This window comes from Eumetopias jubatus, unplaced genomic scaffold (assembly GCF_037043125.1).
Source record: "Eumetopias jubatus isolate StellerSeaLion01/CBP00866 unplaced genomic scaffold, mEumJub1_p1.0 scaffold_9, whole genome shotgun sequence".
Taxonomy (NCBI): Eukaryota; Metazoa; Chordata; class Mammalia; order Carnivora; family Otariidae; genus Eumetopias; species Eumetopias jubatus.
This window is the reverse complement of record NW_028274815.1, coordinates 107,558,738-107,585,934: the sequence shown is the minus strand read 5'-3', so window position 1 is coordinate 107,585,934 and position 27,197 is coordinate 107,558,738.

Below are 27,197 nucleotides of genomic sequence, written 5' to 3'. Positions count from 1 at the left end.
ATTTTAAGAAAAAAGAAAAAGAAGAAGATAACAGGAGAGGAAGAAAAGGGGAGTATGTCAGAGGGGGAGACGAACCATGAGAGATGATGGACTCTGAAAAACAAACTGAGGGTTCTAGAGGGGAGGGGGATAGGGGGATGGGTTAGCCTGGTGATGGGTATTGAGGAGGGCACGTTCTGCATGGAGTACTGGGTGTTATGAACAAACAATGAATCATGGAACACTGCACCAAAAACTAATGATGTAATATATGGTGATTAACATAACAATAAAAAAAAAGAGTACTTTTCTTGGGTTGAGGCTAACCAACAGTGAATAACTAACTGAAAAGTGAAAAATTTCATTAATGGATGATTTTGCTTATGCAATATTAATAATTAGCTATGCTTTTTTTAAAGATTTATTTATTTATTAGAGAAAGAGAGCAAGCAGGAGGGGAGAGGCAGAGGGAAAGGAAGAGAGAATCTTTAAACAGACTCCAGGCTGAGCAGAGAGTCCCATGTGGGGCTCGATTCCACGACCCTGAGATCAGGACCTGAGATCAGGACCTGAGCTGAATCCAAAAGTCCGATGCTTAACCAACTGCACCACCCAGGCGCCCCAATTAGCTATGCTTTTTTAACTCAGCTGAATAATTGCTTCCATATTAGGTGGGCATTGACAAAGAGTAGGATGGCTGTATGGGAAGAGGCTGAGCAGAGATTTGTTCAAACTTTGCCTTAAAAAATTAATTTTAAGGTAGTTTTATATTTATAAAAAAATTGTAAAAGTAATGTGGCTTTTACATATTCTCTTGTTCACCCAGCTTTTTCTAATTTGAATATCTTGCATTAACATAGTATAACTAAGAAATTAACATTGGTAAAATACCAATAAATAACTAAAAGATTTTATTAGAATTTCAATAGTGTTTCCATTAATGTACTTTTCCTGGTCCAAGATCTCACATTGCATTTAGTTTTATGTCTCTTTAGTCTCATCTATCTGTGATAATTCTTTAGTTTTTCCTTGTCCTTCATGACCTTGAGGCTTTTGAAAGAATGATTATCAGATATTTTGTAGACTGACCTTCAGTTAATTTTTGTTTGATGTGTTCTTATGACTAGGTTGAGCTCATGCATGAGATTGAGATGTCTCAATACTAATATTAGCCCCAATTACTTGATCATTTTTCTGTACATTTACTGCTTTTCTCTTTGTAATGAATAAATATCTTGAGGGGATACTTTGAGACTATTACCAGTATCCTGTTTCTTAAATATTCTGTTTCTTTGTGCCCACTAATTTTAGTAGTCCTTGGTGGATGTTGCCTACAACAGTTATGACCTTGGTGTGCACCATGTCTTTTTCTTGTTGGGTTGTATTATGTATTAGCTAATGAGTCTTCATACCTTGATCTGAGTACTGAAGCATAACGTTTTTCTGTCAAATTATGACATGATAAGTTGAATATTAGAAATGTTTGCTCAAAGTTGTTGAGTATAATATTCCTACCTTAGGCTCAACAGGAATAAAAACATAGCCATCTAACGTAATCACCTGCTACATAAGCAGTTGATCAGACAGCTTCAGGTATCTTTAAAATTAAGGTATTTTCCCTTAATCTCTACTCTAGAAATTGGGGGAAGTAAAGTTTTCAACTAGGTTGAAAGTGAGCTTTTGATTTTTTTTTTTATTTCTCATATCTTTTTAACAATAAGCATTTAAAACAGATCTCTTTGGAGCACTTCAGGTAATAAAATGAAGACAGCTAGGAAATATACTTTATCAAATTAAATGGAGAGCTTTGTATTGTTCAGTACAGTAGCCACTAGCCTTAGCTGCTATTGAAACATGGCTGTTCAAATTGAGATATGCTATAAATATAAAATACAAACCAGTTTTCAAGAACTTAGTATAAAGAAAGGAATGCAAAACACTTTCATTAATTTTTATGTCTATTATATGCTGAAATGATAATTTTTATTTGTTGGGATAAGTGAAGTATATTATTAAAATTAGTTTTTCCTTATTTTTTAATTTATCTGTGTGAAAATTTAAAATTACATATATAGCTCACACTGTATTTCTATTAGATATGCTTGATTTGAACTTTATATGCCATTCTCTTAGTTCCTTGAAATACTGGGAAATGAAGTTCAAAGGTAATGGGCACTGTACTTACGAGAACTGAGTACAAAACGAGGTTTTATTACCCTAGTAACTGTGGGAATTGGAAAGTTACTTAATCTCTTTAAGATTTCCACTCCTCATCAATGAAATGAAAACAGGAATATATACATCATATGGGTTTTGTGAGAATTAAAGAAAGACAATTTATGTACATCTTGTAGAACCCATTTGACACACACTACATATTCAGTAAATGGCAGCTAGAATTATTGTTACTAATCGAAAAGAATTTCAGAACTTTGAACTGATGACCAAGGCACAGATAATGCACACTCTATTTCTTTGTTGTTTACTGTTTAATCCCCTAGGAAAATTACAGTTCATTGTCTGCGAAAGAGTCTAATCAAAGGGTAACATAAACCCATTTTGAAATTATTTTAATTATCTCTTTTAATTAGAACTCTCATAATATTTTCTACAAAAATCCACTTACTCAACAAATATTTTCTTGAACAAATTAAAAATGCCAAGCAGGATGGGGCTCCTGGCAATATGAAACTTAAAAGAAAAATTCCATTTTCCTGAAGCTTACACTTTAGTTGGGGAACACAGATAATAAATTAATAAATGTCAGGTAATGATATATGTGAGAAGTTATAAGAGTTCATTCACTGGAAGACTAAATTTAAAAATAATAATACTAAAGGGGCAGAGCAAGATGGCGGAGGAGTAGGAGACCTGGATTTCATCTGGTCTCAGGAATTCAGCTGAATAAGGATCAAACCATTCTGAACACCTATGAACTCAAGAGGACATTGAAGAAAAGAATAGCAACAACTCTCTGAACAGAAAAGCAACCACTTTCTGGAAGGTAGGACGTGCGGAGAAGTGAATCCGAGGCGATATTCGGGAGGATAGATGGCGGGGGAGGGGGCCTCCGTGGGCCACTTCTGGCAAGTGATAGAGCCGCGGAGCACAAAATCAGAACTTTTAGAAGTCGTCCACTGAGGGACGTCGCTCCAGTGGCTAAGCGGGGGGTGGAACCCTCGCGGGACAGTGTGGTCTCAGGACCCTCGGGGTCACAGAAAGACCGGGGGTGCCTGAGTGCAGCAGAGCTCCCAGGTATCGGAGCGGGGAAGCCGGCTGCAGAGACAGAGCCGAGGCGCAGGCTCTCAACTCGGGGTTGCCATAAACCATGATCTGCGGCCCAGTTGGGCCACTTCTCCTCCAGCAGGGACCCAACAAGCGGCAGAGCTGGGGAGACTCCCCTTCCTCCCCTGGGAGGAGCTACACGGGAGCACACTGCAGGGATCTGCTGGTTTTGGAGACTCCACACCGAGTCAGGTGCCAGAGATAGAACCTCGGTCACAGGCCGGGTGAGAACAGAGTGTGGTCAGAGACCGGGGAGACTGGAGTGATTGACTGCTTTTCTCTGGGGGCGCACTGAGGAGCGGGGCCCCGAGTTCTCTGCTCCTCCAGGGTGGAGATTGGGAGGCCATCATTTTCACTCTCGTCCTCCAAAGCTGTAGGGAAAGCTTGCAGGGAACAAAAGCTCCCGGGAGCAAACCCAAGCAGTTTGCTTAGCGTACACCGGCGAGGGCGGGGCAATTCCACCTCCGCAAAGACATTTGGGAACCAACGGCAACAGGCCCCTCCCCCAGAAGATCAGCAAGAACAGCCAGCCAAGACCAAGTTTACCCATCAATGAGAACGGCAGACATCCAGAGTTAGGGGAATACTGCACGTAGAATTCATGGCTTTTTTACCATGATTCTTTAGTCTTTCAAAGTTAATTTTTTTAACTGTCTTTTTTTTTTAATTTTTCTTTTTCCCTTTTTCAACCAACATCTTATCAATCCGTTTTTTAAAAAAAACATTTTTATTTTTCATTTTTAAAGTCATATTCTCTCCCTTCATAGTAGTTACCCTTATTTTTGGCATATATATATATAAGTTATTCTCTCGTTAGAATTTTGAGATACAGTTTCTTCTAACAGATCAAAATATACCCTAAATCTCTAGTGTATGGCTTTGTTCTAGTCTCCTGCCTGATCACATTCTCTCCCTTTTTTTTTCTTTCATTCTTCTTCTTTTTTTTAATCCTCTTCTTTCCTTTTCCAAACAACTTCTTATCTTATCAGTTCCTTTTATAAAATTTTTTATAATTTTCATCTTTACAGTGATATTCCATCCCTTCATCGTATCAACCCTTATTTTGTACATATATAAGTCTTTCTTCCTTTAAAATTTTGGGAGGCACTTTCTTCTAACAGACCAAATACACCCAAAATCTAGTGTATGGCACTGATCTATGGACTGGCCTGATCATATTTGATCATATTCTGCTTTTGTTTCTATTTATCTTTTTCTTTTTCTTTTTTTTCTCTTTCTTTTTTCTTTCATTCCCTTTCTTTTCCCCTGGTTTAAGGTCTTTTCAGATTTGTTCAGAGTATATTTTCTGGGGACGTTCTTAACCTGTTAGCATTTTGTTCTCTCATTTATCTATTCTCCTCTGGACAAAATGACAAGATGGAAAAAATCACCCCAACAAAAAGAACAAGAGGTAGTACCGTCTGCCGGGGACCTATTCAGTACAGACATTAGTACGATGTCGGACCTAGAGTTCAGAATCATGACTTTAAAGATACTAGCTGGGCTTGAAAAAAGCATAGAAGTTATTAGAGAAAACCTTTCTGGAGAAATAAAAGAACTAAAATCTAACCAAGTCGAAATCAAAAAGGCTATTAATGAGGTGCAATAAAAAATGGGGCACTAACTGCTAGGATAAATGAGGCAGAGGAGAGAATCAGTGATATAGAAGACCAAATGATGGAAAATAAAGAAGCTGAGAAAAAGAGAGATAAATAACTACTGGATCACGAGGGCAGAATTCGAGAGATAAGTGATACGATAAGATAAAACAAAATTAGAATAATTGGGATGCCAGAAGAAGAAGAAAGAGAGAGAGGGGCAGAAGGTTTATTGGAGCAAATTATAACAGAGAACTTCCCTAATGGGGGAAAGGAAACAGGCATCAAAATCCAGGAGGCACAGAGAACCCCCCTAAAAATCAATAAAAATAAGTCAACACCCGGACTTCTAGTAGTAAAACTTACGAGTCTCAGAGACAATGAGAAAATCCTGAAAGCAGCTTGGGAGAAGAGGTCCTTAATGTACAATGGTAGAAATATTAGATTGGCAACAGACCTATCCACAAAGACCTGGCAGGCCAGAAAGAACTGGCATGATATATTCAGAGCACTAAACGAGAAAAAAAATGCAGCCAAGAATACCATATCCAGCTAGGCTGTCATTGAAAATAGGGTCTATCCAACAAGAAGATCTAACAATTGTAAATATCTATGCCCCTAACATGGGAGCAGCCACTTTTATAAGCCAATTAATAACAAAAGCAAAGAAACACATTGACAACAATACAATAATAGTGGAGGACTTTAACACCCCCCTGACTGAAATGGACAGATCATCTAAGCAAAAGATCAACAAGGAAATAAAGACTTTAAATGACACACTGGACCAAATGGACTTCACAGACATATTCAGAACATTCCATCCCAAAGCAACGGAATACACATTCTTCTCTAGTGCCCATGAAACATTCTCCAGAATAGATCACATCCTAGGACACAAATCAGGTCTCAAGTGGTACCAAAATTGGGATTATTCCCTGCATATTTTCAGACCACAATGCTTTGAAACTAGAACTCAATCACAAGAGGAAAGTCGGAAAGAACTCAAATACATGGAGGCTAAAGAGCATTCTACTAAAGACTGAATGGGTCAACCAGGAAATTAAAGAATTAAAAAATTTCATGGAAACCAATGAAAATGAAAACACAACTGTTCAAAATCTTTGGGATGCAGCAAAGGCAGTCCTAAAAGTAAAGTTTATAGTAATACAAGCCTTTCTCAAGAAACAAGGTCTCAAAAACACAACCTAACCCTACACCTAAAGGAGCTAGAGAAAAAGCAGCACATAAAGCCTAACCCTAGCAGGAGAAGAGAAATAATAAAGATCAGAGCAGAAATCAATGAAATAGAAACCAAGAGAACAATAGAACACATCAACGAAACTAGGAGCTGGTTTTATGAAAGAATTAACAAGATTGATAAACCCCTGGCCAGACTTATCAAAAAGAAAAGAGAAGTGACCCAAATCAAGAAAATCATGAATGAAAGAGGAGAGATCACAACCAACACCAAAGAAATACAAACAATTATAAGAACATATTATGAGCAACTCTATGCCAGCAAATTAGATAACCTGGAAGAAATGGGTGCATTCCTAGAGATGTATCAACTACCAAAACTGAACCAGTAAGAAATAGAAAGCCTGAACAGACCTATAACCACTTAGGAAATTGAAGCAGTCATTAAAAATCTCCCAACAAATAAAATCCCAGGTCCAGATGGCTTCCCAGGGGAATTCTACCAAACATTTCAAGAAGAATTAATACCTATTCTCCTGAAACTGTTCCAAAAAAAATAGAAATGGAAGGAAAACTTCCATACTCGTTTTATGAGGCCACCATTACCTTGATCCCCAAACCAAAGACCCCATCAAAAAGAACTACAGACCAATATCCCTGATGAACATGGATGCAAAAATTCTCACCAAAATACTAGCCAATAGGATGCAACAGTACATTAAAGGGATTATTCACCACAACCAAGTGGGATTTATCCCTGGGCTGCAAGGCTGTTTCAACATCCACAAATCAATCAACATGATACCATACATTAACAAAAGAAAGAACAAGAACCATCTGATACTCTCAAAAGATGCAGAAAAATCAGTTGACAAAGTACAGCATCCTTTCTTGATCAAAACTCTTCAGAGTATGGGGATAAAGGGTACATACCTCAATATCATAAAAGCCATCTATGAAAAACCCACACTGAATATCATTCTCAATGGGGAAAAATTGAGAGCTTTCCCCCTAAGGTCAGGAACACGGCAGAGATGTCCACTCTCACCACTGTTATTCAACATACTATTAGAAGTCCTAGCCACAGCAATCAGACAACAAAAAGAAATCAAAGGCATCCAAATCGTCAAAGAGGAAGTCAAACTCTCACTCTTTGCAGATGATAGGATACTTTATGTGGTAAAGCCAAAAGACTCCACCCCAAACCTGCTAGAACTCATACAGGAATTCAGTAAAGTGGCAGGCTATAAAATCAATGCACAGAAATCAGTGGCATTCCTATACACCAACAACAAGACAGAAGAGAGAGAAATTAAGGAGTCGATCCCATTTATAATTGCACCCAAAACCGTAAGATACCTAGGAATAAATCTAACCAAAGAGGCAAAGGATCTGCACTCAGAAAACTATAAAATACTTACAAAAAAATTGAGGAAGACACAAAGAAATGGAAAAACGTTCCATGCTCATGAATTGGTAGAACAAATATTGTGAAGATGTCAATGTTACCTAGAGCAATCGACACATTCATTGCAATCCCTATCAAAATACCATCCATTTTTTTCAAAGAAATAGAACAAATAATCCTAAAATTTGTATGGAACCAGAAAAAACCCCAAATAGCCAAAGGAATGTTGAAAAAGAAAAGCAAAGCTGGCGGCGTCACAATTCCGGACTTCCAGCTCTATTACAAAGCTGTCATCATCAAGACAGTATGGTACTGGCACAAAAACAGACACATAGATCAATGGAACAGAATCGAGAGCCCAGAAATGGACCCTCAACTCTATGGTCAACTTATTTTTGACAAAGCAGGAAAGAATGTCCAATGGCAAAAAGACAGTCTCTTCAACAAATGGTGTTGGGAAAATTGGACAGCCACATGCAGAAGAATGAAACTGGACCATTTCTTTACACCACACACAAAAATAGACTCCAAATGGTTGAAAGACCTAAACGTGAGACAGGAGTCCATCAAAATCCTAAAGGAGAACACAGGAAGCAACCTCTTCGACCTCAGCCGCAGCACCTTCTTCCTAGAAACATCGCCAAAGGCAAGGGAAGCAAGGGCAAAGAGGAGCTATTGGGATTTCATCAAGATAAAAAGCTTTTGCACAGCAAAAGAAACAGTCCACAAACCAAAAGACAATCTACAGAATGGGAGAAAATATTTGCAAATGACCTATCAGATAAAGGGCTAGTATCCAAAATCTATAAAGAACTTATCAAACTCAACACCCAAAGAACAAATGATCCAATCAAGAAATGGGCAGAAGACATGAACAGACATTTTTCCAAAGAAGACATCCAAATGGCCAACAGACACATGAAAAAGTGGTCAACATCGCTGGGCATCAGGGAAATCCAAATCAAAACCTCAAGGAGATACCACCTCACACCCATCAGAATGGCTAAAATTAACAAGTCAGGAAATGACAGATGTTGGCGGGGATGTGGAGAAAGGGGAACCCTCTTACACTGTTGGTGGGAATGCAAGCTGGTGCAACCCCTCTGGAAAACAGTATGGAGGTTCCTCAAAACGTTGAAAATAGTGCTACCCTACGATCCAGCAATTGTACTACTGGGTATTTACCCCAAAGATACAAATGTAGGGATCCGAAGGGGTACATGCACCCCAATGTTTATAGCAGCAATGTCCACAATAGCCAAACTGTGGAAAGAGCCAAGATGTCCATCGACAGATGAATGGATAAAGAAGAAGTGGTATATATACACAATGGAATATTATACAGCCATCAAAAAGAATGAGATCTTGCCATTTGCAATGACGTGGATGGAACTGGAGGGTGTTATGCTGAGTGAAATAAGTCAATCAGAGAAAGACATGTATCATATGACCTCACTGATATGAGGAATTCTTAATCTCAGGAAACAAACTGAGTGTTGCTGGAGTGGTGGGGGGTGGGAGGGATTGGGTGGCTGGGTGATAGACATTGGGGAGGGTATATGCTATGGTGAGCACTGTGAATTGTACAAGATTGATGAATCACGGATCTGTACTTCTGAAACAAGTAATGCAATATATGTTAAGAAAGAAAAAAGAAGAAGAAGATAGCAGGAGGGAAAAATGAAGGGGAGTAAGTCGGAGTGGGAGACGAACCATGAGAGACGATGGACTCTGAAAAACAAACTGAGGGTTCTAGAGGGGAGGGGGGTGGGGGGATGGGTTAGCCTGGTGATGGGTATTAAAGAGGGCACGTTCTGCGTGGAGCACTGGGTGTTATGCACAAACAATGAATCATGGAACAGTACATCAAAACTAATGATGTGGGGCGCCTGGGTGGCTCAGTTGGTTAAGCGACTGCCTTCGGCTCAGGTCATGATCCTGGAGTCCCAGGATCAAGTCCCGCATCGGGCTCCCTGCTCAGCAGGGAGTCTGCTTCTCCCTCTGACCCTCCCCCCTCTCATGCTCTCTATCTCTCATTCTCTCTCTCTCAAATAAATAAAAATCTTTTAAAAAAAAAAACTAATGATGTAATGTATGGTGATTAACATAACAATAAAAAATTATTAAAAAAAAACAAAAACAAACAATCAAAAAAGAAAATAGAGCTACCATATGATCCAGCAATTGCACTACTGGGTATTTACCCCAAAGATACAAATGTAGGGGTCTGAAAGGGTACTGATGTTTATAGCAGCAATGTCCACAATGGCCAAACTGTGGAAAGAGCCAAGATGTCCATCTACAGATGAATGGATAAAGAAGAAGTGGTATATTATACAATGGAATATTATGCAACCATCAAAAGGAATGAGATCTTGCTATTTGCAATGGTGTGGTTGGAACTGGAAGGTGTTATGCTGAGTGAAATAAGTCAATCAGAGAAAGCTATGTATCATATGACCTCACTGATATGAGGAATTCTTAATCTCAGGAAACAAACAGGGTTTGTGGGGTTGGGGTGGGAGGGATGGGTTGGCTGGGTTATAGACGCCGCGGAGGGTTTGTGCTATGGTGAGCGCTGTGAAGTGTGCAAGAGTGTTGAATCACAGATCTGTACATTGAAACAAATAATGCAATATATGTCAAGAAAAAAAACAGAAGAAGATAGGAGGGGAAGAATGAAGGGGGGGATTCGGAGGGTGAGACGAACCATGAGAGACGATGGACTCTGAAAAACAAACTGAGGGTTCTAGAGGGGAGGGGGGTGGGAGGATGGGTTAGCTTGGTGATGGGTATTAAAGAGGGTACGTTCTGCGTGGAGCACTGGGTGTTATACACAAACAATGAATCATGGAACACTACATCAAAAACTAATGATGTAATGTATGGTGATTAACATAACAATAAAAATTTAAAGGATAAAAAATAATACTAAAAATTGTTACTTACAGAAAACGGGATCTAGCAGGGTGGCACAAACCACAGAGGGAAAATCAGAGGTGATGATGTGAGGCTGGAAGTTTTCTTTGAAGGAGGAATAGTAAGAAGGCTAGCGCTCCTGAAACAGAATGGCCAAGGGTAACAAGCAATAGATGGTGTTTGAGAGGCAATTGTAGACCAGATATGAGGATGTATATGACATGATAAACACTTTTTATTCTTACATATTGTACTTGATTACTCCTCCAGCAATTACTACCAGTAGAATTCAGAGGATTTAAGGTCCATGGTTCCAGTTCACCTAGATATGATATGATTTACTTACTGAAAAGATTTCTCTGAATTCTTTGTGGAGAATAGATAGAAGCTGGTCAGGAATAGAATTGCAGGAATTAATTAGATGTTTCTAATCATTAGTAGCTGGGAAGAAGAAAGAAGTGGTGGGATTTGAGATTTGTTTTGAAGATAGAACAGGCAGGACCTGCTTTTAAATTTCACATGGGTTGTAGAGAAAGTGAGGAATCAAGACTGCCTCCTTGGACCTAGGAAATTAGAAGAATAATTCCCATTTGGTGGCATAGAGAAATTAGGAAAACTGTGTTGGGTGGGTGGGTGAACACGATTTCTCCTTGGGCATGTTATGTTTGATATTCTCATTAGACATCCAGGTAAGGAAGATAAATAGAAATGTGTCTAGGTTAGAGATACAAGTTTGAGCATTCTAAACGTCTAATTGGAATGTGTAGCTGTAAGACATGGAGTAATATCGTAGAATAGAAATGCAATGAAGAGTGAGTCCTGGAGAACTCCAACACTGAGAGATCTGGAAGAGGACGACAGTTCAGCGCTGGGAAATTAGCAGTGGGCATTGAGGTAAGAAGGAAAGTAAGAGAGAGTATGGTATCCTGATAGTATTTAAAGAAGATGGAGTGAACAACTGGAGTAATCTCTACTGGAAACTCAAGTAGATTGAGACTGAAATGGATCATTGAATTTGGCAACATCTGCCTAGCTTGTTGGATAACTTTGACAAAGGAAATTTCAGAAGAATGAGAGAAGTCTGTGGTGTTCCTGACACTGGGCTAGATTTGTGGTGAGTGTCCTCAGGGGGATTACAGTCAACTGGGAAGAGATAGAATCTGGCATAATGAAGAATATACAGCATCATGTGAAACCACAAATAATAAGTGTGAAGTGATCTGGTATCAGTCAACAATTTGGGATTAAAATCTCATAAGGGGATTTTGAGATTAGAAAATATATCTACAGTTATTATGTTTTAATACATACCCATTTATTAAAATTTAAATATGAAATGTTTTCTTAAGCCTATAATTTACAAATACATTTTTATTCATAAGAAAACAATGACTCTCAGAGGTGCCTGGGTGGTTCAGGTGGTTAAGTGTTGGACTCGTGATTTTGGCTCAGGTCATGATCTCATTGGTCATGAGATCCAGCCCCCTAGTCAGGCTCCACATTCAGCAGGGAGTCTGCTTGAGATTCTCTCTCCCTCTCCCTACCCCCACTCACACACTCTTTCTCAAATTAATTAATTAATTAAAAGAAAATAATTACTTTTAGTTCAGTCAATTTATCCTATTAAATAACCTGTAAATATTTAGCAATATTTACCTAATAATATTTTCCAGGCATTTCAAACCATAGTTATAAATACAATATATATTTTTTCTCAAGTATTAAAAATACCCTATAGGTCAACCTCACAATCAAAGAAGGAAAACCTTCCAAAGCACTTAACTAAGACTTATACGTGTAATAAATCCAATTTAGAAATGTCACTGATAAGCTCTTTAACTGCTTTTAAAAATCTTAAAACAAATGAAGCATATACAAAGTGGCAAACTGGTTATAAACCTTACTAAATTTGTATAAAAACACAGCTTACACAAAACCATAAGTACTATGCTACATAAAGCTGGATGTGTCAATATAGATAGAGTATTATCTATTAATGTTATTGGAAACTTTTATATTCTTTTTTCCTAGCATACCTCATATTATTTGGCCTTTTTAAAATATCATTATGTATCCTGCAACTTTACTGAATTTGTGCATCAGTTCTAGCAATATTTTGGTGGAGTCTTGGGTTTTCTATATAGAGTATCATGTCATCTGCAAATAGTGAACGTTTGACATCTTCCTTGCTCATTTGGATGCCTTTTATTTCTTTTTGTCTTCTGATTGCTGTGGCTAGGACTTCTGGTACTATGTTAAATAACAGTGGTGAGGGTGGACATCCCTGACCTGTTCCTGACCATAGAGGAAAAGCTCTCAGGTTTTCCACCATTGGGAATGATATTAGCTGTGGGTTTTTCATATATGCCCTTCATTATGTTGATGTATGTTCCCTATAAACCTACCTTGTTAACGGTTTTTATCATGAATGGATGTTGTACTTTGTCAAATGCTTTTTCTGCACCTAATGAAATGATCATATGGTTCTTGTCTTTTATTAGTGTGGTGTATCATGTTGATTGATATGTGAATATTGAACCACCCTTGCAAAAATCAACAACAGAAGGAACAATAGGTGTTGATGGGGATGTGAAGAAAGGGAGTCCTCTTGCACTGTTGGTCGGAATGCAAACCTTTGCAGCCATTCTAGAAAACAGTATGGAGGTTCCTCAAAAAGTTTAAAATGGAACTACCGTATGATCCAGCAATTGCACTGCTAGGCATTTACCCAAATAATACAAAAATACTAATTCAAAGGGATACATGCACCCTGCTGTTTATAGCAGCATTATCTACAATAGCCAAATTATGGGAACAGCCCAGATGCCCATTGACTGATGAATGGATAAAGATGTGGTGTATATATATTATGGAATATTACTAAGCCATCAAAAAGAATGAAATCTTGTCATTTGTAACAACGTGGTTGGAGCTGGAGAGTATAATGCTAAGTAAAATAAGTCAATCAGAGAAAAGGCAAATACCATATGATTTCACTAGTACGTGGAATCTAAGAAACAAACGAGCAAAGGGGGAAAAAAGAGAAAGAGAGGTAAACCAAGAAATGGCCTCTTAACCAAAGAGAACAAACTGATGGTTCCCAGAGGGGAGGTGGGTGGGGAATGGGTTAAATAGGTGATGGGGATTAAGGTGCACACTTGTGATGAGCCCTGACTGCTGTATAGAAGTGCTGAATAACTATATTGTACACCTGAAGCTAATATTACACTTATATTAACTGGAATTTAAACAAAAACTTAAAAAATATGTCATTACAGTCTCACACCTTTTCATGAAATTCTATTTTCTTTAAAAAATGACATCCTCACAACTTGGTAAAGGAGAACCTCTCTTGAACTAGCTCTGGTTCTTTCAATGTCTTTGACAATATTTTTGTTCTCTGGCAGCAGATATGCTCTCTGCTTATCTTGGACTTCCCTACTCCCGTGCATTCAATCATATATTAAGTGATTAATTGCATTAGAGAACGATATCTAGGTGGTAACAATATATGCCACATTATTTTATATGAGCATTGTTTGTGGGTGACAGTGCTTATAGATGACTGTAATAAAGGTGCTAGAAAGATATATCTGTTTTAAAGGTCATATATTTGCTTTGATTTACTAAGTACAACATAACCCTTAATTATTAAGTACATGCTTATCAGATATTGACAAAAATATTTTCAATCTACTTTCTTTGATTTCTCCTTTCTCTGATATATGACATTTTTTACACATTTTAATAGGCCATGTTATATAACATCAAACCAAATATGTCCCCAAATTATAATATTCTATAGCCTCTCTGTAATTTTTTTTTTTTTAAGTGGGCTCCACACCTAGCATGGAGCCCAACTCAGGGCTTTAACTCATGACCCTGATATCAAGAACTGAGCTGAGATCAAGAATTAGATGCTTAACTGGTTGAGCCACCCAGGCACCCCAAGCCTCTCTGTAATTTAAGTGAACCCCCTTTACTTTTGTTTCCTTTCTTTTATTACCAATTGTCATCAAATATCTTATTGGACATCTTTCTGTCATCCCTTATTGACATCAGTTGAGAGAGTTGAAAGAATTAGGACTGCTCATCTTTAAAAAGCTTTAAGCTCTTATTCTAGAAAGAGTAACACCATGAAAATATTCATGTTTTCGGCTCAAATAGAAAACATGCCTTCCATCTTTTTGACTGAATTGACTTTCATCCAATAGGATAACAAAGAATTTTTGCATAAAATAACACTAAAATAATAGAAACAGCAAAGAATTTCTTTTGGAGATTTTTTTTATTTGAAACAGTTTTTCTAATTATAAAAAGAAACATTTTATACATGGTTAAAGATGCTTAGCAGTTTGTATCACATCATAAATGAGCTAAAAGCAAAAGAGAATTAACTTTATCCTGTCATAGGACTGTAGGGAAAGAGGTTCATGGAAGTTCAAGAGGGAAAGAGGTATGTGAAATGCCCATTATTTTTGTTCCTTTCCATAACTTAGGCTTCACTTGTATACAAGATCTATGAATATTTTTCCAGCTTTGTGCAACCTCAATGATCTTGCCTTAAAATGTGGGGCGAAGTCATCAGCCTATACAGCTTGGGGAAGAGGCAAAGCAAAGCACGGCTTAGAAATTAGCATCTTTGTAAAATATCCAAAAAAAATCACTCACAACTGACACAATTAAAGAATGCAAAGTTTAAGTAATATAACAAAAACCCAAATCATACTTTAAAAATATTTGAACACATCAGTTGATAATTTAAGTGAAGCTGGTGAACCCTCTATCTAGACTTTTAAAAAATTGAATGGAGGGGCGGCTGTGTGGCTCAGTTGGTTAAGTGACTGCCTTCGGCTCAGGTCATGATCCTAGAGTCCCGGGATTGAGTCCCACATCAGGTTCCTGGCTCAGCGGGGAGCCTGTTTCTCCCTCTGACCCTCTCCCCTCTCATGCTGTTTCTCTCTCTCTCAAATAAATAAAATCTTAAAAAAAAATAAAAATAAAAAATTCAATGGAAATTAATGATATGGAAAGTGTAAAAGAAGAGTCTGTTTTTTGATATTTGACTGCTAACAGATTTTAAGCCTCACCCCACCTTCTTCCCCTTCTGCCCCATATTTAGGTAAGTTTAAAAAGCCTGGATATCCACTCTTTTAGTGCCAGTGGGCACGAAACCTTGCTGCACATTGGTAACCTCACCTCGACCCCACCACTAGCACCATAAAAACTCCACCAGCCTTTCCTTGCTTTTTCAAGCCATTTTTGGACCTGCTTGAGAGGCCCAATCTGTATCTTCCCAAAATAGTCATTATATAAGCAGTAAACATTTTCATACCTCTTGCTATTGTGGTATTATTAGTCTCAGTATCTGAACCAAATTTTGGGTGGAGGTCCATTCTGTTTACATAGGATGACTTAGTAGTAGAAAGCACATTTGTCAGAGAGATTCTTATGGCTATAGGAGTTGGGCTCTAATAAAATAAAATAATTATAAATTACTCAATCAAATCGCTTAATGGAAACCATGGGATATGTTGGGAATCTAGATTGAGAGACATCCCTTTTTTAAGAATCCCTTTCTTAAAAATAGATTAATAATTATGGGTACACAACAAGGATCATTGGCTAACTTAAAGCTAATTATTTCAGGACACCTGGGTAGCTCAGTTGGTTAAAGGTCTGACTTTCGGTTTCACCTAAGGTCGTGATCTCAGGGCTCCATGCTCAGCGCAGAGTCTGTTTGAGATTCTCTCCCTTTCTCTCTCCCTGCCTCTCTGCCCCTCTGCCCAGTCGTGTGCAAGTGCTCTCTCTCTCTAAAATAAATAAATAAAATCTTTAAAAAATCTAATCATCTGTTTTTTTTTTCTTCTCACACCAATCAGAATGGCTAAAATTAACAAGTCAGGAAATGACAGATGTTGCCGGGGATGTGGAGAAAGGGGAACCCTCCTACACTGTTGGTGAGAGTGCAAGCTGGTGCAACCACTCTGGAAAACAGTATGGAGGTTCCTCAAAAAGTTGAAAATAGAGCTACCATACGATCCAGCAATTGCACTACTGGGTATTTACCCCAAAGATGCAAATGTGGGGATCCGAAGGGGTACGTGCACCCTGATGTTTATAGCAACAATGTCCACAATAGCCAAACTGTGGAAAGAGCCAAGATGTCCATTGACAGATGAATGGATAAAGAAGAAATGGTATATTTATATATATGAATATATACAATGGAATATTATGCCGCCATCAAAAGGAATGAGATCTTGCCATTTGCAATGACGTGGATGGAACTGCAGGGTGTTATGCTGAGTGAAATAAGTCAATCAGAGAAAGACATGTATCATATGACCTCACTGATATGAAGAATTCTTAATCTCAGGAAACAAACTGAGGGTTGCTGGAGTGGTGGGGGGGTGGGAGGGATGGGGTGGCTGGGTGATAGACATTGGAGAGGGTATGTGCTATGGTGAGCGCTGTGAATTGTGCAAGACTGTTGAATCACAGATCTGTACCTCTGAAACAAATAATACATCATATGTTAAAAAAAGAAGATAGCAGGAGGGGAAGAATGGGGGGTAAATCGGAGGGGGAGATGAACCATGAGAGACGATGGACTCTGAAAAACAAACTGAGGGTTCTAGAGGGGAGGGGGGCAGGGGGATGGGTTATCCTGGTGATGAGTATTAAAGAGGGCATGTTCTGCATGGAGCACTGGGTGTTATACACAAACAATGAATCATGGAACACTACATCAAAAACTAATGATGTAATGTATGGTGATTAACAACATAATAAAAAAATCTAATCATCTATTTCAAAGTTTTTTATAAATAATGAACATTTTATATTTGCTTACAGTTGTAATTATTCTATGGAGATTACAAGATACATCACAGGGTATATATTTATATATTTGAAACTTATGAAATCCTTACACCTGCCTTGGCCTTTCTTAAAACACCCGTTACTGAAAAACCTTGAGTGAAGATGCTTGGAAGGCTTGAATCTCCTGCAATGTGTTAATGTGTTAATTCTGTTTCAGGTCTTGTTTTTATCCCTAGAATACAACTCCCTCCTTAGTTAAACCATTGTCCAGTGTTCCACAAATTATAAATTCCAAGTCTAAATGAAACACAAACTTTGAGATCTAGAAAGAAGTCTAACCTCCTTTTTAGAGATGGGCCCTAAACACACTAAATCACCTGCCCCGTGTCACACAGCCAGTTAGTGGTAGAGCTGGGACTGGTGTCCAGCTTCTCCAGGGCTATTTGTTCTCTCTACAGCCATTCCTCTACTTCATCCCCAACACTATCACACACTCAACCTTCATGCCTCTCAGTGAATGGAAGACTGGAGGTGAACTGCTTTTCTTGTCCTCACATATCTCAATGCAGACACAGACACTGAAATCTCAGTATAGCTTCTGAGGGCTGAGAGATTGCATCCATTTTCTCTGACTGAAGGCGTAAGTAGCCATTTTCCACATGCATAGCTGGGGTTGTGGAACTGATTGTGAACAGAAAACAGGGCAAAGGCTATGAAAGTACTTCTGCATCTAAGAGTAAGCCAAGTCCAGGTGAACCTTTCCTTTCTCTGTCAGGCAAATTAAATCAGAGCTATTAAACATATGGTTACTTGTGCAGAAGTCCAAATACAAAAACCTCCAGGTCTTATAAATACAGTTTTTTTGATATGTTCATGTTGATGGTAACATGCTATATTATGAGGAGCCTTCTTTTTTTCCCCCTTAAGAATAAAAATTTTAAAATCCACATCTTCACCGAAAACTCAAAGGACTTTTGATTCACTACCAATGACATTAGTTTCTGTTAATGGCTAATTTTATTTATTTGGGCCATGATAAATAGAGACACTAGAAGCAATAATACAGACAATAAGATAATATGCCGAGTGTGGTGCCTCTTCATAGTCTCTTCACAGCTATCATTATCTATTATTCCATTTATCTCTCCCTCATAAATCTCCCTATAATGAAGAAGCCATTATTCTCCCAATTTTATTATACAATAACAATATTCTGAGAATACAGTATTCTAAGTCCCACAGAAATTACAGTTTATGGTAGAATCTGGCTACAGAAACCAGGGAGATTAGCTCTAGATCTCGGACTCCAATATCTGTATATCCTCTCTGTCTACTTTAATATCTTGCCAGCCTTATTTATTATTTTAACTCCAAGATCTCACATCATACACAACACATAATAGAGGCTCAAGAGCTTTGTGTTACATGAAAAGATGAATGGACAGCTATCGTTGATTTTCTGCCTGAACTCAACAAACAAGCCAAATCTCACTTTGCAGGCAGATGTAATTGAGATGAATGCAAGAATCCGGTGTTTGTTAACGTACCTGAGAAAAACAATACAAGTACTTGGACGAGGCAGATGGTGTAATGTAATTGACCCTGAAACCAGTGGGAACTGAGCAACAAATCATTATGGGCATAGCTTGGCTGTTGAGAAGTTTGCATAGTTCTAAGACAATGTATTAAAAACACCCTCCATTTGATTGTTTTAATAAGAATTCTATCAGTTCTCCTACCTCCTGCCACATCCACACCACAGGATATTAAAAAGGCACTCTCCAGGGCTCCTGGGTGGCCTAGTTGGTTAAACATCGGACTCTTGATTTTGGCTCAGGTCATGATTTGAGTCATGAGATCAAGACCCGTGTCAGGTTCTGCACTAGTCGTGGAGCCTGCATAAGATTCCTCTCTCTCCCTGTCCCTCTGCCCTCCCAATCCCTGTTCACACAGGCTCTCTCTCTAAAAAAAAAAAAAAAGAAAAGAAAAGAAAAAAAAAGAAAAGAAAAGACATTCCCCTTGGTTATGCCTCAATATCTATGCTGTTTTAACATGAAAATGCCATTAACTTACTCTGTTCCTCTGAAGGGATCAGACTTATACTATGAGTTTAAACAAATTAATAAATCTGTTGATTAGGAAAGAGAATTCACCAGCTTCCTCTGTATATTTTTATTTAGTATGGTACACACAGAGAACTGTGTTGTCGTTTTTGTCTACTGGCTAATGGGAAAGAGAAGGATGATTACCAGCTGTTCTCCATCATGTGTGATGATAAGAGGGGATAAGCTTTAGCTCTAACATGAAGTCATTCGGTTCATCACAGGGAATCTTAACTTTTCTATGGGGTTTTTAAGCCTTTCTAATGGATTGGTGAGGGGCGCCTGGGTGGCTCAGGTCATGATCCCCGAGTCCGGGAATGGAGCCCCAAGTTGGGCTCCCTGCTCAGTGGGGAGTCTACTTCTCCTTCTCCCTCTGCCCCTCCCCCCATTCTCTCTCTATCAAATAAATAAATAAAATCTTAAAAAAAAAAAGAATGGATTAGTCAGGGAGATGGAAGCTTTTACCAGGTAGGGAAAATGTCATTTTTTGCTGAGGTATCACACAAGAGGTATTCCTTTTCCGGTACGGCAATCTTCTGCTCCACCCCCTTCTTTATACCTCATTCTCAGATGCACAGAGAAAAATGAAATCCTTTAGGGAGCTCTTAAAAATCCCAAGATCTAGGTCATTTCCCAAACCAATTAAATGAGAAATTCTAGGGATGGGATCCAGTCACCAGGACTTTGTAAAGTTCCCCTGGTGATTCTACACTAAACCATAAACTAAGGGAAGCTACTTAAGGGGGAAGTTCCCCTAAACCAACTTTGGTGACTGAAGATTGGGGTAAAGGACATTTCCATTGAGCTGTGAGCCTGCACGTAGGGCCTTAAGTACCTGGGGACTGTGAGAGCTCACAAGCCTGCAGAAGAAAGTAACAAGAGAAACCACTTATTTAAAAAGAGTTGATTATGATTGGTATAAAAACGTACTGAGAGCAAACTGTCCAAGATCTGTGACACCATAAGAAATTTGAGCTAATGTAAATGGATTTGTTGGGTCAATATTTTTCCTCACACACAGTGGATCTGGGGCTCAGCAGCCATCCAGCACCAAATTCCACCACAACCAACGAGTCTTGAGCTGACTGTTAAGTATGAGTTAAACATTGTCAGTCTCGCACTTGCCTTAAATCTAAGACACAGACTTCACAGATGCTGTTCTTCCTCTTATGAAACTATATATGAGTAAAATTTCAGTGCTTTAAAATAATTGTCTCTGGTTTAATTTTTTAAAAGTCCTCCCCTCCTCCTGCCTTTTTAAACTTTTTATTTTGAGGTAACTTTAGCTTTTTTATTGTGATAAAATGTACAAAACATAAAATTTTCCATTTTAAAACCATTTTTTAGTTTACAATTTAGTGGTATTAAGTATATTCACATAGTTCTGCAACAATGACTACCATCCCTCTCCAGAGCGTTATTTGCTATCCCATACTAGAGCTCTGTGTCCATTAAATAGTAACTTATTACCTCCTCTTCCCAGCCCCCAGGAACCACTATTCTACTTTCTGTGTCTGTTAATTTCACTCTTCTAGTTACTTTATATAGTAGAATCATATATTTGTCCTTTTGTGTCTAGTTAATTCAGCCTAATGTGTTCAAAGTTCACCCATGTTGTAGTATGTATCAGAATTTCTCTTTTTTTAAGTCTGTATCATATTATATTATTTTTTCTTTTGTTTTCTTTTATTATGTTCTGTTATTCACCATACATTGCATATATTATATTATTTTTATATATAAGATAACTGTAGATTCCCCATGCAATTTAAGAAATACTACAGAGATTGGGGTGCCTGGGTGTCTCATTCAGTTAAGCAGCCAACTCTTTATTTCAGCTCAGGTCATGGTCTCAGGCTGGCGAGATTGAGCCGCACATCAGGCTCCACACTCAAGCTCAGGGGGAGTCTGTTTGAGGCTTCTCTCTCTACCCCTCCCTCTACCCGTCTACCCCTCCCAGCACTCAAGTGTGCTTTCTCTCTCTCAAATAAATAAATAAATCTTTAAAAAGAAAAAAGAAATACTACGGGATCATGTATAACCTTTACCCAATTTTCCCCAAGGCTAACATTTTGCTATACTGTAGTACAATAATACAACCAGGAAATTAATTTGAAAAAACCCATTGGCTTTATTCAGATTTCACCACCTTACTTGTACTCATCTATGTGTGAGTGTGTGTGTGTGTGAGAGAGAGAGAATATCTATGCAGTTTTATAACATGTGAACATTTGGTGTGACCAACACCAGAGATCCAACATAAGGATCCCTCATGCTGCACTCTTAAATCCACAGCCATCTCCTGACCCTTCCTTCTTACTAACCCCTGACAACCATTAATATGTTCTCCATATCTGGAATTTTGTTATTTCAAGAATGCTATGTAAATGGAATCATACAATATGTAACAATTTGAGATTGACTTTTTCTAGTCAGCATAATTCCCTGGTGATCCAACCAAGTTGTCACATATTAAGAGTTTGATGCTTTTTTATTTTCAGTAGTATTCTATGGCATGAATGTACATTTTGTTTAATCATCCACATGTTGAAGAGCATTTGAGTTTCCAATTTGTGGCTATTTAGAATAAAACTGGTATGAACATTTATGTGCAGGTTTTTATATGAATATAAGTTTTCATTCGTGAAATAAAAGCCCAAGAGTGCAGTTGCTGGGTTGTATAGTAATTGCATGGCTAGTTTTGTTAGTAAATGACATATCTTTTCAAGGATAGCTGTATCATTTTCCATTCTCATCAGCAATGTATATGTGATCTAGTTTCTCTGCATCCTTGCCAGCATTTGGTTTTACCACTTTTCCTTATTTTATCCATTTTGATAACTGTGTAGTGATATCACACTATGGTATTAAACTGCATTTTCCTAATGGCTAATGATGTTCAACATCTTCTTGTGTGCATATTTGCCATCTGTGTATTCTTTTTGGTGAAACGTCTGGTTTTCATGTCTTTTGACCATTTTTAAATGGATTTTCTGGTTTGGTTTTTTTACTTCTTAGTTTTTGTTTGGTTTTCTCTTAAAGATTTTATTTATTTTTAGGGAGACAGGAGTGAGAGAGAGCACAGAGAGAGAAGGAGAAGCAGAGTCCCTGCTGAGCAGAGAACACAACTCGGGCCTTGATCCAGGATCCCAAGATCATGACTTGAGCTGAAGGCAGACACTTAACCAACTGAGCCATGCAGGAATCCCTACTTCTTAGTCTTAAGAGTTATTTTTATATTCTAGATACAAGTTTTTGTCAGATAAAATGATTAGAAAGGAATATTATGAAAACCTCTATGCCCACCACTTTGATAAATTATAAAAATGGACTAATTCCTAGAAAGACACAATCTACCAAAACTCATACAAGAAGAAATAGATACTTCATATTTATTAAATGTATTGAATCAATAATAACCTTTTAGGGGTACCTGGTGGCTCAGTCTGTTAAGCCTCCACCTCTTGGTTTTAGCTCAGGTCGTGATCTTGTGGTTGTGGGATCGAGCCCCATGTCAGGCTCTGCTCAATGTGGAGTCTGCTTCAGATTCTCTCTCTCTCTCTCCCTCCCACTCTCTCTCTCTCTCTATCAAATACATAAATAAAATATTTAAATAATAATAATAATAATAACCTTTTATAACAAAAGGCACCAAGGCCAGTTGAGTTCATTGGTGAATTCTACTGAACATTTAAGGAAGAAAGTATACCAATTTCCTACAATCTCCTCCAGAAAATAAGAGCAGAGGGAATACTTCCTAACTCATCTATAAGGTTAGCATTGCTCAAACACCAAAACCATGCAAAGATGACAAATAAGAAAACTGCAAGCCATATCTTTTATGAAGATAGATGCAAAAATTCTCAACAATATATTGGCAAATTGAGTTCAACAATGTATAAAAAGAAGTATACACTATGATCAAGTTGAATTTATCCCAAGTATGCAAAGTAAATAAACATTCAAAAATCACATCACATCAATACATCAACAGGCTAAAAAAGAAAAATTCAACTAAAATTCAAAAGCCTTCTATTTTAGTTTTAATTTTTAGGGGTCCATTGGTGTGGGGCATGTCAAGATATCCCTTCTAAGGTAAAAGATAAATTGTTGCATCTACCCTTTCTATAACAACAAGTGCACATTGCTGATTGGGCTTCTTTGGATTTTAGAAGAAACATATTCTTCATTTGAGTGTGATACTAAGGCATATTTACTGAGTGACCCAAAAAACTACAAGCTTTGAGTGGTATGCAGAACCAGAGAAGGTTATGTCACAAGTCCAAGTTCTGCCACTTGGGCCATACGATCCAGCAGATCCAATGGTACTTGAACTGTCAATGGCTGATTGAGATGTTTGGAACCTTTGACAGATCCCCTATAGATGAATCACAGGACCTTAAGATTTGGAGAAAAGCCCTGCCATTCTCTAAAGATAACTACTCTCCTTTTGAGAAACAGCTTTTGGCCTGTTAATGGGCCTTAGGAGGCACTGCACACTGATCCACGGGCCACCAACTTACCATGAAAACTGAATTGCCCATCACGAACTTGGTGTTATCTGACAGCTGAGCCATAAAGTTGTACGTGTGTAGCAGCACTCTATTATCAAATGGAAGTGTTATATATAAGATCGGACCCCAGCATGCCTGAAGATACAAGTAAGCTACATGAAGAAGTGGCCCAAATGCCGATGGTCTCCATTTTTATGTTATACTACCTTCTCTCTCCCAGTCTGCACCTCTGGGTCAGTTTTCAGAGGAAGAGAAAAGTCTGGCCTGTTTATAGATGTTTCTGCATGATACACAGGCAACACCAGGAAGCAATGGCATTACAACCCCTTTCTGAGACTCCCTGAAGGACAGTGGCCAAGAGAAATTCTCCCAGTGGGAAGAACTTCAAGAAATACACCTGGTTTTTAAATTTGCTTAAACACAGAAATAGCCAGATATATGATTATATATGATTCATGGACTGTGACCAACTGTTTGGCAGGATGGTCAGGTACTTGTAATGAACATGATTGGGAAATTGGTGACAAGAAAGTCTGAGGAACAGTTGTATAGATAGAACCCTCTGAGTGGGCAAAAAATGTGAAGATGTTTGTGTCCCATGTCAATGCCCACTAAGAGGTGACCTTAGCAGAGTAGGCTTTTAATAATCAAGTGAATAGTTTGGCTTATTTTGTGGGTATCACTCAGCCTCTTTGCCCAGCTGCCCTTGTTGTTGCCCTACAGACTCATGAGCAATGTATCCAAAGGCAGGGTTGGAGATTGTGCATGGGCTCAGTAACATGGGCTTCCACTCATTAAGGGTGATCTGGCTATAGCTGCTGTTGAGTGCCCAGTTTGTCAGTAGCAGAGACCAACACGAGTCTCTAATATGCCACCATTCTTTGTGTTGATCAGCTAGTTCTCTGGTGGCTGGTTGAGTACATTGGACCACTTCTGTCAAAAGAGAAGTGTTTTGTTCTTACTGAAATAGATGCTTATTCTGGTTGTGGATTCCCTGCCTACAGTGCTTCTGCCAAAACTACCATCCATGGCCTTACAAAATGCCTTGTCTACCACTGTAGTATTCTACACAGCATTGCTTCTGATGAAGGAAATCATTTCAATGCAAGAGAAATGGCAATAGGCCTGTGCTCATGAAATTCACTGGTCTCACCATGTTCTCCACTGTCTTGAAATAGCTGGCTTCAAAGAATGATGAAATGGCCTTTTGAAGACTATTACTGTGCAAATAGGTGGCAATACCTTGCATAGCTGGGGCAAGAATTTTCAGGAGGCTGTATATGCTCTGAATCAGCATCCAATATCCTTCTCCTATAGCCACAATTCATGGGTCCAGGAATCGAGGGGTGGGAAAGGGAGCAGCACCACTCACTATTACCCCTAGCGACACGCTAACAAAATTTTGCTTCCTCTTCCTTCAACTCTGTATTCTGTTGGCCTATAGAAATCATAGCTCCAAAAGGAGAAATATTCTTCCAAGATACACAGCAATGATTCCTGTGAACTTAAGACTATTGTTCATCCACTTTGGGCTCGTCTTGTCTTTGAATTAATAAGCACAGAAGGGAATTGCTGTGCTGACTGGGGTGACTGATCTTGAGTACCAAATAGAAATTGGACCTCTACTTGACAATGGAGGTAAGGAAGAGTATATGTGGAATACAGGCGATCCTTTAGGTTGTCTCTTATATTTCCATACCCTGTGATTCAAGTCAAAGGAAAACTACAACACCTCAATCAAGGCAGGACTACTAATGAACCAGACCCTTCAGGAATGAAGGTTTGGTTGCCCTATCAGGTAAAGAACTAGAGATGCTTGCTGAGGGTAAAGAGAATATGAGATGAGTAGTAGACGAATACACTTATAAATACCAGCTACAACTATGCTAGTGGTTACAGAAACAAAGGGAATTTTCATGAATATTTCCTCTTTGTTTCTTATGAATATGTTTGTGTGTGTATAATATTTTTGTTTTTCTCCCTCTCATATCCCCTCTCCTTCTGCCTCCCCCCACCCCCCCTTCCCAGCTTGTGTGCATGCTCTCTCTCTAAAAACAATTAATAAAAAAGAAATAAAATAAAATGTATGTGAAAAGTAAAAAAAAAAAAAAAAAAAAATCCAGAATAGCCCACACAACCCTGACAAAGAACAGATTTGGAGGATGGAAATTTTCTGAATTCAAGACATATTATAAAGTTACATTAATAAAGACAGTGTGGTATTAGTGAAAAAAATAAACAGATGAATTAATGGAACAGAATGGAAATCAGATACAACCACAGAAAAATGGTCAACTTATCTTTGACAAAGAAGCAAAGACAATTCAATGGAGAGAGGATAGTCTTTTTGAACACTGTTGCCAGAACAACAGGATGTCCACCCGCAATAAATGAATAAATAAATCTAGACACTGACTTTATACCTTTCACAAGCATTGACTCAAAATAGATTATAAATATCAATGTAAAACATAAAACTATAAAAGCTCCTAGAAGATAATATAGGAAAAAATCTGGGTGACATTAGGTTTGGCAGTGAGTTTTTAGATACGCCAAAAATGTGATCCATGAAAAAAAAATTAAGTTTGTTAATATTATAAATTCAAAATTGGTAAAATTTAAAAAGTTTAAATTCAAATTAAGGAGCTCTGCTTTGTGAAAGACTCTAAGAGAATGAAAATTCAAGCCATAAACTGGTAGTAAATATTTGCCAAACATATCTGATAAGGACTTTTATCCAAAATGTACAAAGAACTCTCAAAAATCCACAGTAAGAAAGCAAACAACCCAGTTAATAAATGGGTTAAAAAAAGTGAATGGACACCTCACCAAAGAAGACATGTAAGTCAAAGGAAAAAAGGTTTGGAATATTTATCCCAAACATACATACCATACACACAAACACACACACAAAAGAAATCACTTCCAAAGATGAGTTTATCTCTCTGTAAAAGATATTAATACAGTTATGAACATATGCCTTAATCTGGGCCAAGACTTTTTGATTACTTCGTGTCTTATTCAAAAAATAATAAGCCTGTGTATGTCATGATTTTAAATATTTGTTCCTTATAAACTCCTCCATCCTGTCCGATGGCATTGGGAGGCATCTCTGACTCTTGCCTCTTCATCACCCATATTTTCAGTTACTTAAAGTAACATCCTAAAGATCCTTCCTATTCATTCTCTCTTCTCATCCTTTGGATTCCACCAACTGCCACCTTCCTAACCCTGACCCTTTTGCCTCATCCCTTCATGTTGTCACCATAATGATTACTCTGCTTTGGTTTTCACTTTTTCAGTTTCAATTCATATTCCATATGCTGATGTAGAGAGATCTCTAAAACCCAAATAACAGTCTGATTAT